This window comes from Daktulosphaira vitifoliae, unplaced genomic scaffold (genome assembly GCF_025091365.1).
Source record: "Daktulosphaira vitifoliae isolate Bord-2020 unplaced genomic scaffold, ASM2509136v1 Scaffold_1, whole genome shotgun sequence".
Lineage (NCBI taxonomy): Eukaryota > Metazoa > Arthropoda > Insecta > Hemiptera > Phylloxeridae > Daktulosphaira > Daktulosphaira vitifoliae.
This window is the reverse complement of record NW_026099572.1, coordinates 47420517-47434609: the sequence shown is the minus strand read 5'-3', so window position 1 is coordinate 47434609 and position 14093 is coordinate 47420517. Positions and strand designations below refer to the sequence as shown.

Here is a 14093-nt window from a genome sequence, read left to right as displayed (position 1 = left end):
ATTTTCTCGTAAAACATCCTATAAAAATCTGTTTATAACACTTGTATTTTTCATCTTGTATATATCCAAGTAAATAAAATAACAAAAATTAAATTGTAGATCAATGACTTTTTTGTAAATTTTTTTTTGGAGTAAGTTTTAAAGTTAAATTTTAAATAGTCATCACTTGAATAACGACTACGAATATCAATTCATCTATATATATTTATATTGATAACCGTTTAAAATTATTCAAAAACAATTAACCTATTTAATTTTGTTTACAGAATGCAGTAAAAATAAATATGGAGCTCATTTTCCTACTAGGTGTTCACAAAAGATGACTTTTTGTAAACACATGTTCTGCACAAATAGTAATGGAATTTCCTGTGCGGCTGGATACACTGGACCTTTATGCAATAAAGGTTTGATATATATCTTGAAGCATTTTTCATATTTAAAAAACTAAAAAAATGAAAAATCTTATAGTATGTTCTAAAGGAACTTATAAAGGAGGATTTAAAAAAAATTTCATCTTACTTTATTGTATTGATTGTAATTGACAATTTTAATTACTTTATGAAGTTTTGAAATTTATTATTTATAACAATTTTGTTTACATTATTACAGAATATCCAGTTTTAATCGAACCACCTAATATATAATTTTCAAATTTTCATTCATAAAAATTAAATATTTTATAATGTATCTATTATTGGCAATTAGAGATGATACAAACCATCAAAATTTGATCTAAATTAATTGAGTTAGAGTTATGTCTAATATTTTAGTTTTGTTTTGAATATTTTTGACATTTTTAACACTATTCTGTCTTCCAATTCATCAGAATGAGCTACGTAAATCTTAACACTACTCGAGTATTCGAGTCTCTTCAACGATTTGCATGTGTCGTGAGCGTTTGAACTTTTCTTCGTAAACATACAATCACGTGTTTCAGTAGGCCGTGCTGTGTTAGGGAAAAGTCCTATTAAATTTTTAAGAAAAAAAAATGCGAATTAAAATATTATTATTATAAATTTTTTCATTAAAGTGTATAAACAAATTTTGTACCGTTGCAATCATAGTCAGTTTCTGAATCTTCTGTATTTTTCGATTCGTCGTCTGAATCAGATATTGAAGATGTAGCCCTTATCTTCAACACTACTCTATTTTCTGGCCCGTATTTATTAGAGTGAAACTCTACGCAGCTTGAATATTTACACCTCTTCGAGGGCTCATATTCATCAAAAGTGTTTGCCCTTTTCAACAAATGTGAACTATTACATAGTTTTTGTTATTATCGTAACCTGCTAAAATATTAGACAAAAATTAACAAATTAAGCATGACTATTATTGTAAAAAATAACAAATATAGCCAATGATAAAAAAAATGTTATTTCATACTTTTTTGACGCTGAACTACACATGTCTCATCGTTATGCTGGACTTTTTTTTTTCTTAATTGAAATAGTAGGGTTTACATGCAATCGCTTTAGTTGGGCAAACAATTTTTGCGTCGTCGTGCTCATCGTTAGAAATAATTTCAATAATTGAAACTTAAAGATGTCAAAGACGTTGGCTTTGAGAATAATTAAAAATATGGATAATAATCTTGAAAGTATAAAAATTCTCAAAGTGATCAGAGAGTAAAAATGTTTGCTAATTTATAAATAAAAAATTGTATCCATAGAAACTAAAAACAGAAAACGTAAACTAAATATTTTTTTTAAATATTTGGAAACGTACAAAAATTGCTTGTTTATTTTTCTTAGTAACATGTATAGAACAGCATTAGTTGAAAAATAAAATTCTATGTGTTAGTAGAATATAGTAAATACTATGTATTTCATTGAAATTTCAATTTAATATTTCGTTATTATGTTGAAAATTGATTTCTTTAATAATTTAAATACAATGGAATATATTGTAAGAAATCCAGTCAAAAGGAGTGGCTTTTAAACGGCCTTAGTATCATAAATTTTCCAAGAAAAGGAAAACCTGATTATCGGGTGAAGACCAAATTCGGATTTAGGGTCAGAATAATACACTATTGTATAATTACCCTTATTTATTTTGTGTTTTTGAAATCTTGCAGAAAATATGATATAAAAAAAAATGCCATTTAGTTATAAAATAATTCGTTCACGCTTATAATTTTCCATTTACAAATTTCAACACTAGGTAAATCTTGATCTAATTTTCTCTTTGGCTAAAATATTTTTATTAAACTATCTGTATGATTTTTCGATAGTGGAGTAAGGATAAAAATTAAACTCTTATCCAAAAATATGTTTACTTTGAAAATCCATTATGATTTGGTAGCACACTATGATTCAAAAACCAACTTGCACCTATGCTATTTCATTAAGGAAAACAAAATTAAAAAATGTTTTTATTAAAAATGAGTCTTTTTCTCATTGAACATCTTGTATGATAAAATTTGTATTTTATACAGATTGAACGATTTTATGATATTCATCTTACTTTTATTGTGTAATGAAATATTACACTAAATGTATTGCATTTTTTAAAATTAGGTACATATAAATAATTATACTTAATTCTTTAATATTTTACACGATAATATTTATTAATAGATATCTGTAATGAATCCTATTAATAATCTAAGTTCTATGCTATTCAATTTATTACTAATTAAACCAGTTTTTTCTATATTTTTTATGACTTATTAAATTTGTAATACGCTGCTTAAGCACATTCACCATAAAAATTATCCATAGTAATACAACAATCTTATTTAAATATTATAAATTAAGCTATATAAAAAAAAAAAATATCTATATTAAATTCAATAATATAAATAACTTAATATCATTCTTCTGGAGGACTTCACTCCATTTTACTTTCCACTCATAAGATAACGTGTCATAAAACACATTTTAAATAACATGGTCTTACAAAAAATTTTTTTTTATTTTTTCATAATTTAATTCATTGATGATATATGAAAACTTTGACGCGAGAATAAGAAGATAAATGCAAATTAATCAGCGTTTTAATGATGGCGTCTGACAAGATATCTCAATTGTGTTACATATAAATTATAAACTTTCATTATAGTAAGAGTGTACAGTCTAATGATTTATTTGTCGAAAAAACACCCATTTAGCTTATTGAAGAATAAAAAAGTAAATTAAACAGACCAATTAATTCAGTACAACTAATTAGCAGAAATATTATTTATTTCGGTGCATACAATATATAGTGTTAATTTTTAAAAATAATCGGTTAATATTAATATAATACAGCATATAATGTAATACATTGATGTTAAATGATTTTTGGAATTTCATAGGACTTGATTAGTAAGTTTTCTCAGATCTCATTGAACCGATTTCTTTTAACGATATTGTTTCAAAAACTTTATACATAGCATTATAACTAATAAATATAAAGAAATAATTTTTAAATAGTTTATTCAATAAGTACTCTTACTCATATTGTTTTTGACTCATTAAGTATTTTATAAGAAAAGCTCTCAATATGATTATTTGAAATTAAAATAATTATAATAGTAATTGATTTATTGTAAAAAATAAATAATAAAAATACAATTTTAACATGGCTTAAAAGTGCATAAATTAATAAGCTGGAAATCTATTAGTCTGATGAAACTAAATAGGGATTCCAAAGAAAATAGACCCCTAATAGACCAATAAAATGGTAAATGGACAAAGTTGAAAATAATTAATTGGAAATTGGACTACAGATTGGAGAAACACTTACTATTATGGAATATATGAATTTAAAGGATATATCACAATGTTTAGTTAAAATATGAGTTATTTTGATATAAAATACTTTTAAATTACTAAAATTAATAGGGATTCTCTTTTAAAGTCGTTGAAGTTATTAATAAAGTGTAATTCACATATATCGATAAAAAATAATATTTTAAATTGCATAAATATAAATTCACTTGTTTTACTGAAGAACATTGCTGACATATTGACATGTAATAGGAAAAAAATATATATTCGGATTATACAAAGTTTATTAATTAAATTAAATCAATAAAAAATATTATAACGACTAAAAAAGAAAATATTATAATAGGAAAATAAAAATAAAAATAAGAGATTCAAATCATTTAAATCTAGTTGAGAACTAATATTTAAATACAAAATAAATATTAAAAAAAAATAATACTTAAAAAATTAATGTCATCGTATCAAATATTAATAAAAATCTCCAAAAAATGCCGAAAATGAATCCAATTTATTATTTATACAATTTTTTTCAATTTTTTAATTGTCATTAAAAGACTGACACTAAAAAATATAAATAAAAAATTCAGTTATAAATAAACATATTGTGTCAACGAACATACTTCTGAGAGGTAAATATTTCTTGGCAAGTAAAAAACAACATTTAGGGCAACATTTCGGGCCAATTCAAAAATGTTTAAGACGTCATGTCCTTGCTCTGGACACATGTCTTTTAATGTGTATTTTTTCTTTTTTGAATGATTAGAACCGCCCTAAGAATGTGTTATGACACCAACCTTGATCATATTTTATGATAATGTGTACTGTTTATTCCAGTACTTTTTGAAAACATTTTTGTAGGGACTGTTTTCGGGTAATTTTTATCGTGATAATGAGTGTAAAAAAAAAAAATTAAGTTGATTTGATTCATCTTTCAGTATTAATATAATCGTTACTTTAATTAAAATATATTTATTTGACATTCAAGGACTTTAATTGAAAGGTTTAATCAGAATTTTATTCAGTCGTTTAACTAGTTACTTGGAGTGTTTGGTAAGATGTTGTATTTTTATTTTCAATAATTAATATATTTAAACTGAATGTAACAAAATAAAATTTAAGAAATGTTAAAGATTTTTCTTTTTTTTTCTAAATTTCATTCAAATTCTTAAAGAAATTAAAATAAACTATTCGAATAATAATAATTGTGTAATTTTACCGTATTAAGTACAGATAAAATTATCATTTTTGAAACCACTCTATTTTATTTATTTTTAGCTTCGATGCGAAGCTGAGAAGGTATTAATTTTACCATGATGTGTTTATTTATTATTATTTTTTTTTTTTTGTGTCTGTCACTACTTTTTCTCAGCACTTACTGGACCGATTTCTTTCAACAATACGTCAAAGGATCACAAATTGTATCTAGTTGAAGACATTACCCTTAAAAATTTAAAAATTTTCCCTCGTTCCCCGCAAATGGGGGAAATATCCAAAAAAATTACAAATTTAAAAATCGACAAATTTTGTCATTTTTTTCACTTTTTTTTCTTAAAACTTCCATAACTTTTTCAAAAAAAAAACAAATCAGCATAATTTTTTTTTTAAACTAAAACCTTAGATATTTTCCTTTCATTTGATATCATTTTTTTGAAAATTTAACACTTAACCTGCTCATGGGGGGGGATTTAAAATTGCAACTTTTTTANAAAAAAAAAATTTGTCCCGACGACCTATATTCTATGCGCAAACGGCTACCGTATTCAAAAATATGCTATTTTTTATTAAAATTCTAGGTTTTGTATTTTATTTTATTTTAAAATATCTTATTAGGGGAATAAACTGACTTTCATGAATATTATATAAATTGACATAGAATAAAGTTTATAAGACATATAAAATTAAACTTATTAAAATTTTTTTACTTATTTAAAGTTGAAAAAGTAATTTTTTAATTTTAGTTAGCTTAAATAGCCAATTTTATTGATAAATGTACTGTAAATAGTAATTATAAAATTTCCTGATTGCATATTAATCTTAAAAATTTCATTTTTTTCAATTTAATAATGTCAATTTCAAACTTGCAAGTTGAACTATAAGTTATGGTAACAAATTCATTTTTTAGCTTCGATGCGAAGCTGAGAAGGTATTTTTCATTAAAACTTTCACTTTAAAAGACAATAAAAAGTAGGTTCAAAATGATAACCTTTAACATATTAAAAATCAAAATCAGTATTAATTTAATACAATTTTTTTTTGTTCTTAATAGTTTTTTTTTATATGTAAATACTTATTTTTTTAATAACAAGTAATAATATTAAAACTTAGAAGTAATAGAAAAACTTTAATTGCACATTTGAAAACATCGCGAAAAGTTTATTTAGAAAAGTATACATTTTTTTCTGATGAAAGTTCCTATTGTTTAGTGTATTTATTCATAAATAACAAAATTTTTTTATTAAAAAGTATTGCATCAATTCCTTTAAATTTGTATACGCATTAAAAGTATATGAATATACAACTCCTTTTTATTTTTATAATATCTCCGTAAAAATTACAATATTATATTATTGAATACCACTTTCATACTCAATTTAATTACTGTAATTATTATGTATTCATATATTATAGTTATAAATCGGGGTAAAATTAAGGGAATAAGTGTTATTGTTGTTTTTGAAATAATCTACCAATTTTATTTTTTTCTATTTAATGATATCTATTTCAAACTTGCAAGTTGAGTTAAAAGTTATGGTAATAAATTCATTTTTTTTTTTATTAAAACTTTCCCTTTAAAGGACAAAAAGAAGTTGGTTCAAAATGTTTACTTTTAACATATTAAAAATCGATAATAATTTGAAAATAATTAATTATAAAAATTATATAATATATAATTAAAGGAATTACTAATCTGGATATAATTAAGAAAATAGGAGTTGAAGTTTGGTTGGGTAGGTTACATTTTTAACTTTATAATGCTATAACTCATTGAAAAATGTATGAATCAACACAATTTTTTTATGAGAAATAATATTTTTTAATAATCCCTTTTTCATTCGACATACTTTATCTTAATCAGGGTATTAATAAGGAACTAGCAGATCATGCATCTTTTGTAATTATCCACCAATTTCTTAGAATTAAACACTATCTACTGATTTGCATTGAAGCGTTTCTTATGTATGTTCCAGTATAGATTAAATCTATACTGGACCCAACTATGCAACGTCCCCACTATGCCGCGAATCCACTGTGCTGGGTTTTTTGTTTGTGTGTGTCTGTTACCACTTTTTTTCAGCTCTCACCAATTTCTTTCAACCATACGTCAAAAGATCACAAATGGTATGTAGTTGAAGACGTTATCCTCAAAAATAGAAAAATTTCCCCTCGTTACCCGTAAATGAGGGAAATCTCCAAAAAAATTACAAATTTAAAAATCCCAACTTGTAATAGTTGGAAATACTTAAGATAAAATTGAATCAATTATTTTTAAAATTAAATTTGTAACATTTTTTTAAAGCAAGATTATTATCAACTTCTTTATATAAATTAGAATAGTTAATATTGTTTAGAGCTCTTGGTATGTAATATTATATTATTACTTATAATATTAACGTATAATGGTGTGTTATCATTTATACATGTATGTCACATATTTTGAATATACAAAATCACCAAAACAGGGTTTCCTAAATTAGGAATCCTAATTTAAAATACAAAATAACCACTTAATTATGGGATAAAATCTAATTATTGTAGAAATTTTTAAGTAACGCCTATACGCAAGGCTCCCATTATAATTATCCAATTAGAATAGAAAGCCTGAGCATTCAAGATCATGCTAAGGATCGCTAGACTACCCCCTTCTGACTATAAAAAGCCATTTTTAGGTAAAAACAGTTTTTTCATTAATTTTAAAACACACAAAATCTACGACACTCTTTTTCTTTTGAGATATCACTCTCAGACTCTTAGTCTTTTTTTATTTATTTAATTTGGACCTAGAATATTTTTCAATTTATAAACACTTAGTCTGTTTTATAATTTTTTTGAACTTAAAATATTTTTCTCTAAAATTAAAGTTAAATTTAGGAATTTTAAAGTGAATTTTATTTTGGTTAATCTTTTGATTTAAGTTCATTTGTTTATTAAATAATAATGCTTTATTTTTCTTATTGTGGACATAAATATCATATAGTATTTTAAACATTGAATCTTTTTAAAATTATTTTACTTTAATAATAAATTCAATCCAAATTTAAACTTTTATATAATAGTAATAATTTATTGTGAGCTTTTTTTGTTGGGTAGCTAGTCTTAGAGCTTAATGTTTTTGTTTCAACGAACATCGCGCCGGCGGACAAAGCAATACAATTTTACGAGTATATTTTTAATGTTAATTTTTTGTCTTGGTGATTATTGTGCTGCATCCTTTCAAGGCACTAGTGTCGGAACACATTATAGATGTAAATATATGAATATTATATAAAGTAAAAAGCGTAAGAGGAGTATCAGAGGTTTTCGTGTAAAAGTAGAAGTGCACCGAGGTTCTGCTTTAAGCCCTTACTTATTCTATATAGTGATAAATGAAATTACTAGAGAAATAGAAGGAGAGGTGTCGTGATGAATGTTGTTTGCTGACGATAAAGTGTTAATAAGAGAAAATAGGGAGGAAATTAATCAATGGCTAGAGGTGTGGAGATCAGCTCTTGAAGAAAAGGGTTTAAGAATAAATAAAAATAACACAGAGTATATAGAATACGAGTTTGACAAAGAAGTACACGTGGTAGAAAGGTAAATTCTACAAGACGGTAGTGAGGCCAGATATGATGTATGGTTCAGAGTGTTGGGCGGTTGATAAGAAAGTAGAGAATAGAATGAGTCTAGCAAAGATGAGAATGCTTAGATGGATGAGTGGAGTGACTAGAAAAGATAGAATAAGGAACGAGCATATAAGAGGGAATATAGGTGTTACGTCAATCGAGGATAAGATGAGAGAAAATAGACTTAGATGGTTTGGTCATGAAGAGNAGAGGAGTATCAGAGGTTTTCGTGTAAAAGTAGAAGTGCACCGAGGTTCTGCTTTAAGCCCTTACTTATTCTTTATAGTGATAAATGAAATTACTAGAGAAATAGAAGGAGAGGTGTCGTGATGAATGTTGTTTGCTGACGATAAAGTGTTAATAAGAGAAAATAGGGAGGAAATTAATCAATGGCTAGAGGTGTGGAGATCAGCTCTTGAAGAAAAGGGTTTAAGAATAAATAAAAATAACACAGAGTATATAGAATACGAGTTTGACAAAGAAGTACACGTGGTAGAAAGGTAAATTCTACAAGACGGTAGTGAGGCCAGATATGATGTATGGTTCAGAATGTTGGGCGGTTGATAAGAAAGTAGAGAATAGAATGAGTCTAGCAAAGATGAGAATGCTTAGATGGATGAGTGGAGTGACTAGAAAAGATAGAATAAGGAACGAGCATATAAGAGGGAATATAGGTGTTACGTCAATCGAGGATAAGATGAGAGAAAATAGACTTAGATGGTTTGGTCATGAAGAGAGAAGAATGGGAAGCTGTAAGAACAGTTATAGAAATAAATGTTGAAAGAAGAAGAGGTAGAGGAAGACCAAAAAAGAGATGGAGAGATGTTATTGAATGCGCTATGAAGACAGCTGATGTGAGCATATATGATAGGGTGGCCATCCCCAAGTAATTGGGATTAAGGCGAAGAAAATATTTGAGTATTTCCTAAACTTTTTTTTGAAAAAATACTATACGATATTTGATACATAATTTTTATTTGATGTTTTAAAAATATTTTAATTTGAATATGTGAATAATAAATATTTTCAAATCATTTTTTTTTTAACTTTCTCATTAGAGTTGAAGAAAAATCTTTTGAAAAAGTTTTTATTATGATTGCTTCATAATAAACATCATAAACATCACCTTTATAATAAACATATCGAATTGTTTCTTGTAGTGTCCTTAACATCGGACAGCCTTTTTGGTCAACGGAGTATTTGGTGGCCAGGGAACTAGATTTATTTCATGAATATTAATTCTATTATTTAATTATAAGTTTTGTTCTTTTTCTACTTTTTGTTATTAATATGATTACCAATGATTGTACTTTAGCATGACGTCAGCGCTTAATATATATTAACTTTTTTTAATACATGATACTTTATAATTACACAGTTGCTTAACAGAAAACTGCAAATTTTTTTTTTTATTTACGTCTCTATCACATTATCATTTGGGCTTATAACAGATATCATATATAAAATGTTATCTTAGGCGCTTAATTAAAAATTAAAAATATTTTAGTGCTTTAATATACACCAAAAAGGAAAAAATACAACAAAAATGTCAACTTTTATTTCATGAAATTTTTTTGTAATTTTAATTTAATAATTTAGGGAATCTACACTTTTATCATTCAAATTAAACATGCATCATATTTTTTTAAAAACAAAAAAATTTGTATCATGAATTGAGGGCAACAGTAAAGTCTTAATCATAATGTATACATATTTGTCATTCATACCCAATAAATTTTTCCCAATTCTACTCTCATTCTTATTATTTATAACATTTTTATTGAGGCTACCCAAACATACAAAAGAAATTATTTAGTAACCTGGAAAAGATGTTGAGATGTCCAAATCACATATGTCCGTTGTTGATGGCTAAGATAAATTACAGAATTACTCCTCCATACGGATTCGTAAAAACCAACGCCACAAAAAAATTGAATGGTTGGTGATTTCAGTAGGAGAAGAAAACAGAAATTGAAAAGTGAATGATGATGATGATTTTTACATAACCGTACTTTTCCCAAAACCGGCTCGATAGCACATGTAAAGGGTAGGTGATAGTGTGACCATTCTAATGTGGTGTAATGTGGTATGAACAAGGCTCGCAGGTGGTAGGAAAAATGTTTTATCTAATAACTAATCATGTGTGTATATGCAACACTGACCCTACAGATATATGACGCGCATATGGTTACCTGTGACCTTATACTCATGATAATTTTATTACGTTACAGAACCCTCCAAACAGACTAATGACGTTAACGAAAGCAGTCTGTTTCAAAATAACAGTAATGAAGTATAATATAATAGAATAATCTGAATTAAAACAATTAAATTAAACTAATATAATTTGAATATTTTCAATAATCTATAGCAATCAATTTCTAATAATATCAAGACAATAAATCTGTTTGAGAACGATAGTGTTTTAGGTGTATTACATTAAATGTACCTCTAACATCTAAGGAGTGTAAATTTTGTAACACATAAGCATTTTCTATTTTAATCTCTTTTATTTTATAAAGACCCTCATATAATAAAAAGAACTTAGCAATATTTTTATCCACACTACAACTAAGTTTGTGAGTCTTAAGAAGAACCAGATCATTGATTTTATAATTAATGGCTTTGCCTTTTTGATCGTGTCGTAACTTACGACGTTTAGCTTGTGACAATTGAAACTCCTGAGCTATTATTAATTTACTATTATAATTTACTTGGAAAGCATGTAAAAATCAACAAGATTTTTAAAAGGATCATAATTTTGATCTTTTAAAAACAATTCAGAAGGAGTAAAAGAAATTAACATATTTAGGCCAATCTTGATGATATTCACAACAATAAGTTCTGAACATACGACCAAGTTCCCTCATTACCCTTTCAGCTGGGTTGCTATGCAGATGATACACAGAAGTAAATGAAACTTTGATACCCTTAGCCTCTAAAGACTTAACCCAGGTATTACTTATAAATTGTCTGCCATGATGGGACACAATTTTTAAAGGAGGACCATATGAAGGAACATAATCATTTATAATTTTGTGGTAACATGCCTTAGCAGTAGCCCTACAAAGAGGATACAATTTTACAAATTTAGTGAAATTATTTAAGACTACAAAAATATATGAATATCTAAACTGACCTGTAAGTAAAGGACCATAGATATCCACTAAACATTTCTCTAAAGGAGCAGAACTCAAAACATGTTGCATAGAAACCTCCATGTGAGTATTACTATGTTTGGTTCTTTGACATATGTCACATGACTGGATTAGAAGTCTAACAGTTTTATGAAATTGAGGAAAATAACAATATTGAGCAATAAGGTTAGCAGTTTTCTTGGTTCCAACATGACCATAAATTGTGTTGAAGGAAATGATTACTTTTTGTACAAGATGAGAAGGTAAATATATTAACCAAGGAGTTTTAGATGGGACTCTTGAAAAGAATAAGATATTGTCATGTAGGAGATATCGCTTAATCCATAAAGGTTTATAAAGGTCATTTACTGCACCTAACTCATTAATAATAACTTTTAACTTTAAATCATTAAATTGTTCTACAGAGATATGCTGTAAAAGATTTACAAGGTCTTTAGGAAATTTAGGAGGAATAGACATTTCACAAATGATTGGATTTTCTTCAATATAATTTTGATCCCGTCCAGCAGGATGGCGAGATAATACATCAATGTGGTTGGTTTTACCAGGACAATGAGTAATACGGAAGTCATATTCTTATAAAAGAAGAGTCCATTTAGTAAGCCGAGGCATACGTAGGCGACAAGAATAAAGGAGCACAAATGCTTGGTGATCTGTATACACATGAATAGGATAACCTAAAATCAATACCCAAAATTTTTGACAAGCAAATACAATACATAAAAGTTTTAACTCGGTGATGGTATAATTCTTTTCCGCTTTTAACAATGTGCGACTAGGAAATGAAATTGTCAAACGTTCACCCGACTCAGACAATTTAAATAATTCGGCACTTAAACCTACAATAGAAACATCTGTTTGTATGCAGAATGGCTTATTAAAATCTGGATGTGTCAATAATACTTGTGCACTAAAAGCTGATTTCACGGCATCAAAAGATGATTTTTTTTGTCACCAAAAACCTAGGGTGTATCCTTTTTAAGCATGTTAGACAGAGGTTCTAACAAAGCAGAATGATTGCAAGAAAACATTCTGTAAAAATTACAAAAACCCAAAAAGACTGAAGGTCTTTTTTACTACGGGGAACAGGAAACTCTTTAATACCTTGGACCTTAGAGGGATTCATGTGCATACCACCGGCAGTAAGGATATGGCCTAAAAACTTAATGTCATTTTTTAGAAAGGAACATTTAGATAATTTTAGAGTCATACCTGATAAAAATATTTTCCTAAATATTTATTTTAAAGTAATAATATGTTCATCAAAAGTTTTAGAAGCAATTAAAATATCATCTACATAAATGTGTATATGATCTTCGAAAGGAAAATCATTCAACGGATCAGGGGAAGCATGTAAAGCAGCTTCTAAGCCTTTAAGAAAAGCAGTCTTGAATATATTTAATCCAAATGGAATTACACAAAAATGATAGGAACGTTATGAATATGTTAAAGCTTTCATGGATATATCCTCAAGCACTTCAAGCAAATGGTAGGAACGTCCTTCATAACTAAATACAGTATATTTTCCGACTGAAAAGTCAAGAGGAATTTGCCAATAAGAAGAAGAAAAGTCAAGACTAGAAAAAATAGACAATTTTAGAAAATATAGTTTCATAATTTTTGGTATTATTAAAAATTTAAGTTGTCAAGGTTTAATATAATAATACAACAGAGATATTAGTCGTTATCCAATCATTAATGATAAATAATATTTATAATCGAAAGTTAAAAAAATATTAGAATATGTTTGACTAAAATCAATTTATTTAGATTTAAATAATCTTCACAAATTTTCTTGGTTTTTACTTATAAAATAGTAATAATATATAAAATAAAGTACTTCTAATAATTTACTGTAAATATGTTTTTAATTCAAAAATGCATTAATTAGTTAGATAAAAAATAGTATATATTAATCATCACCTAAAAAATGAAAAGGTTCTAACACAAAATCGATGATTTAAAAATATTACCATTCGTTATATGGAACTTTTAATTTCTATTTAAATTATTTCGCTATATAATGAGTGAAATAATTTAATTTAAAGCTTAAGAAATACTTAATTAATTTTTCTAAATACTTTTGAAAAAAAAAATTTTATTTAGAAACTTTTTATTTTGAGGTGGTAAAATACATATTTAATTAATATTTATTGTTAGTAGATCACAAAGTACGTCATAAATAACAAAAAAAAAATATATATATATATATTATTTATTATACCTTTTGGGTAAAATTGAAATTTTCGCAAAACAACTTAACACTATCCTGAGCTATGTTATTAAATGTTGAGAATTTTTTGTTATTATCAAAAGCTGATAGTAATTTATCGAAATATTTGCTTAAGATACATTCATTTTTTGATATTTTAACTTTATAGTCTTTGTAATTTACTTGTATATTA

At 26.2% G+C, this 14093-nt stretch overlaps 1 long non-coding RNA gene across 1 annotated transcript in view; it reads right to left on the bottom strand.

Moving 5' to 3' along the window:
• Positions 1–270: 270 nt before the first annotated feature.
• LOC126894493 (uncharacterized) overlaps positions 271–14093 on the bottom strand; it is a 30038-nt gene continuing 16215 nt past the window's right edge. Inside the window, exons 3-6 of the long non-coding RNA XR_007701424.1 lie at positions 1051–1289; positions 719–964; positions 520–633; positions 271–444 (exon numbers count right to left, since the gene is read on the bottom strand). This is a non-coding gene — a long non-coding RNA (uncharacterized LOC126894493). The remainder of the gene's footprint in view (positions 445–519; positions 634–718; positions 965–1050; positions 1290–14093) is intronic.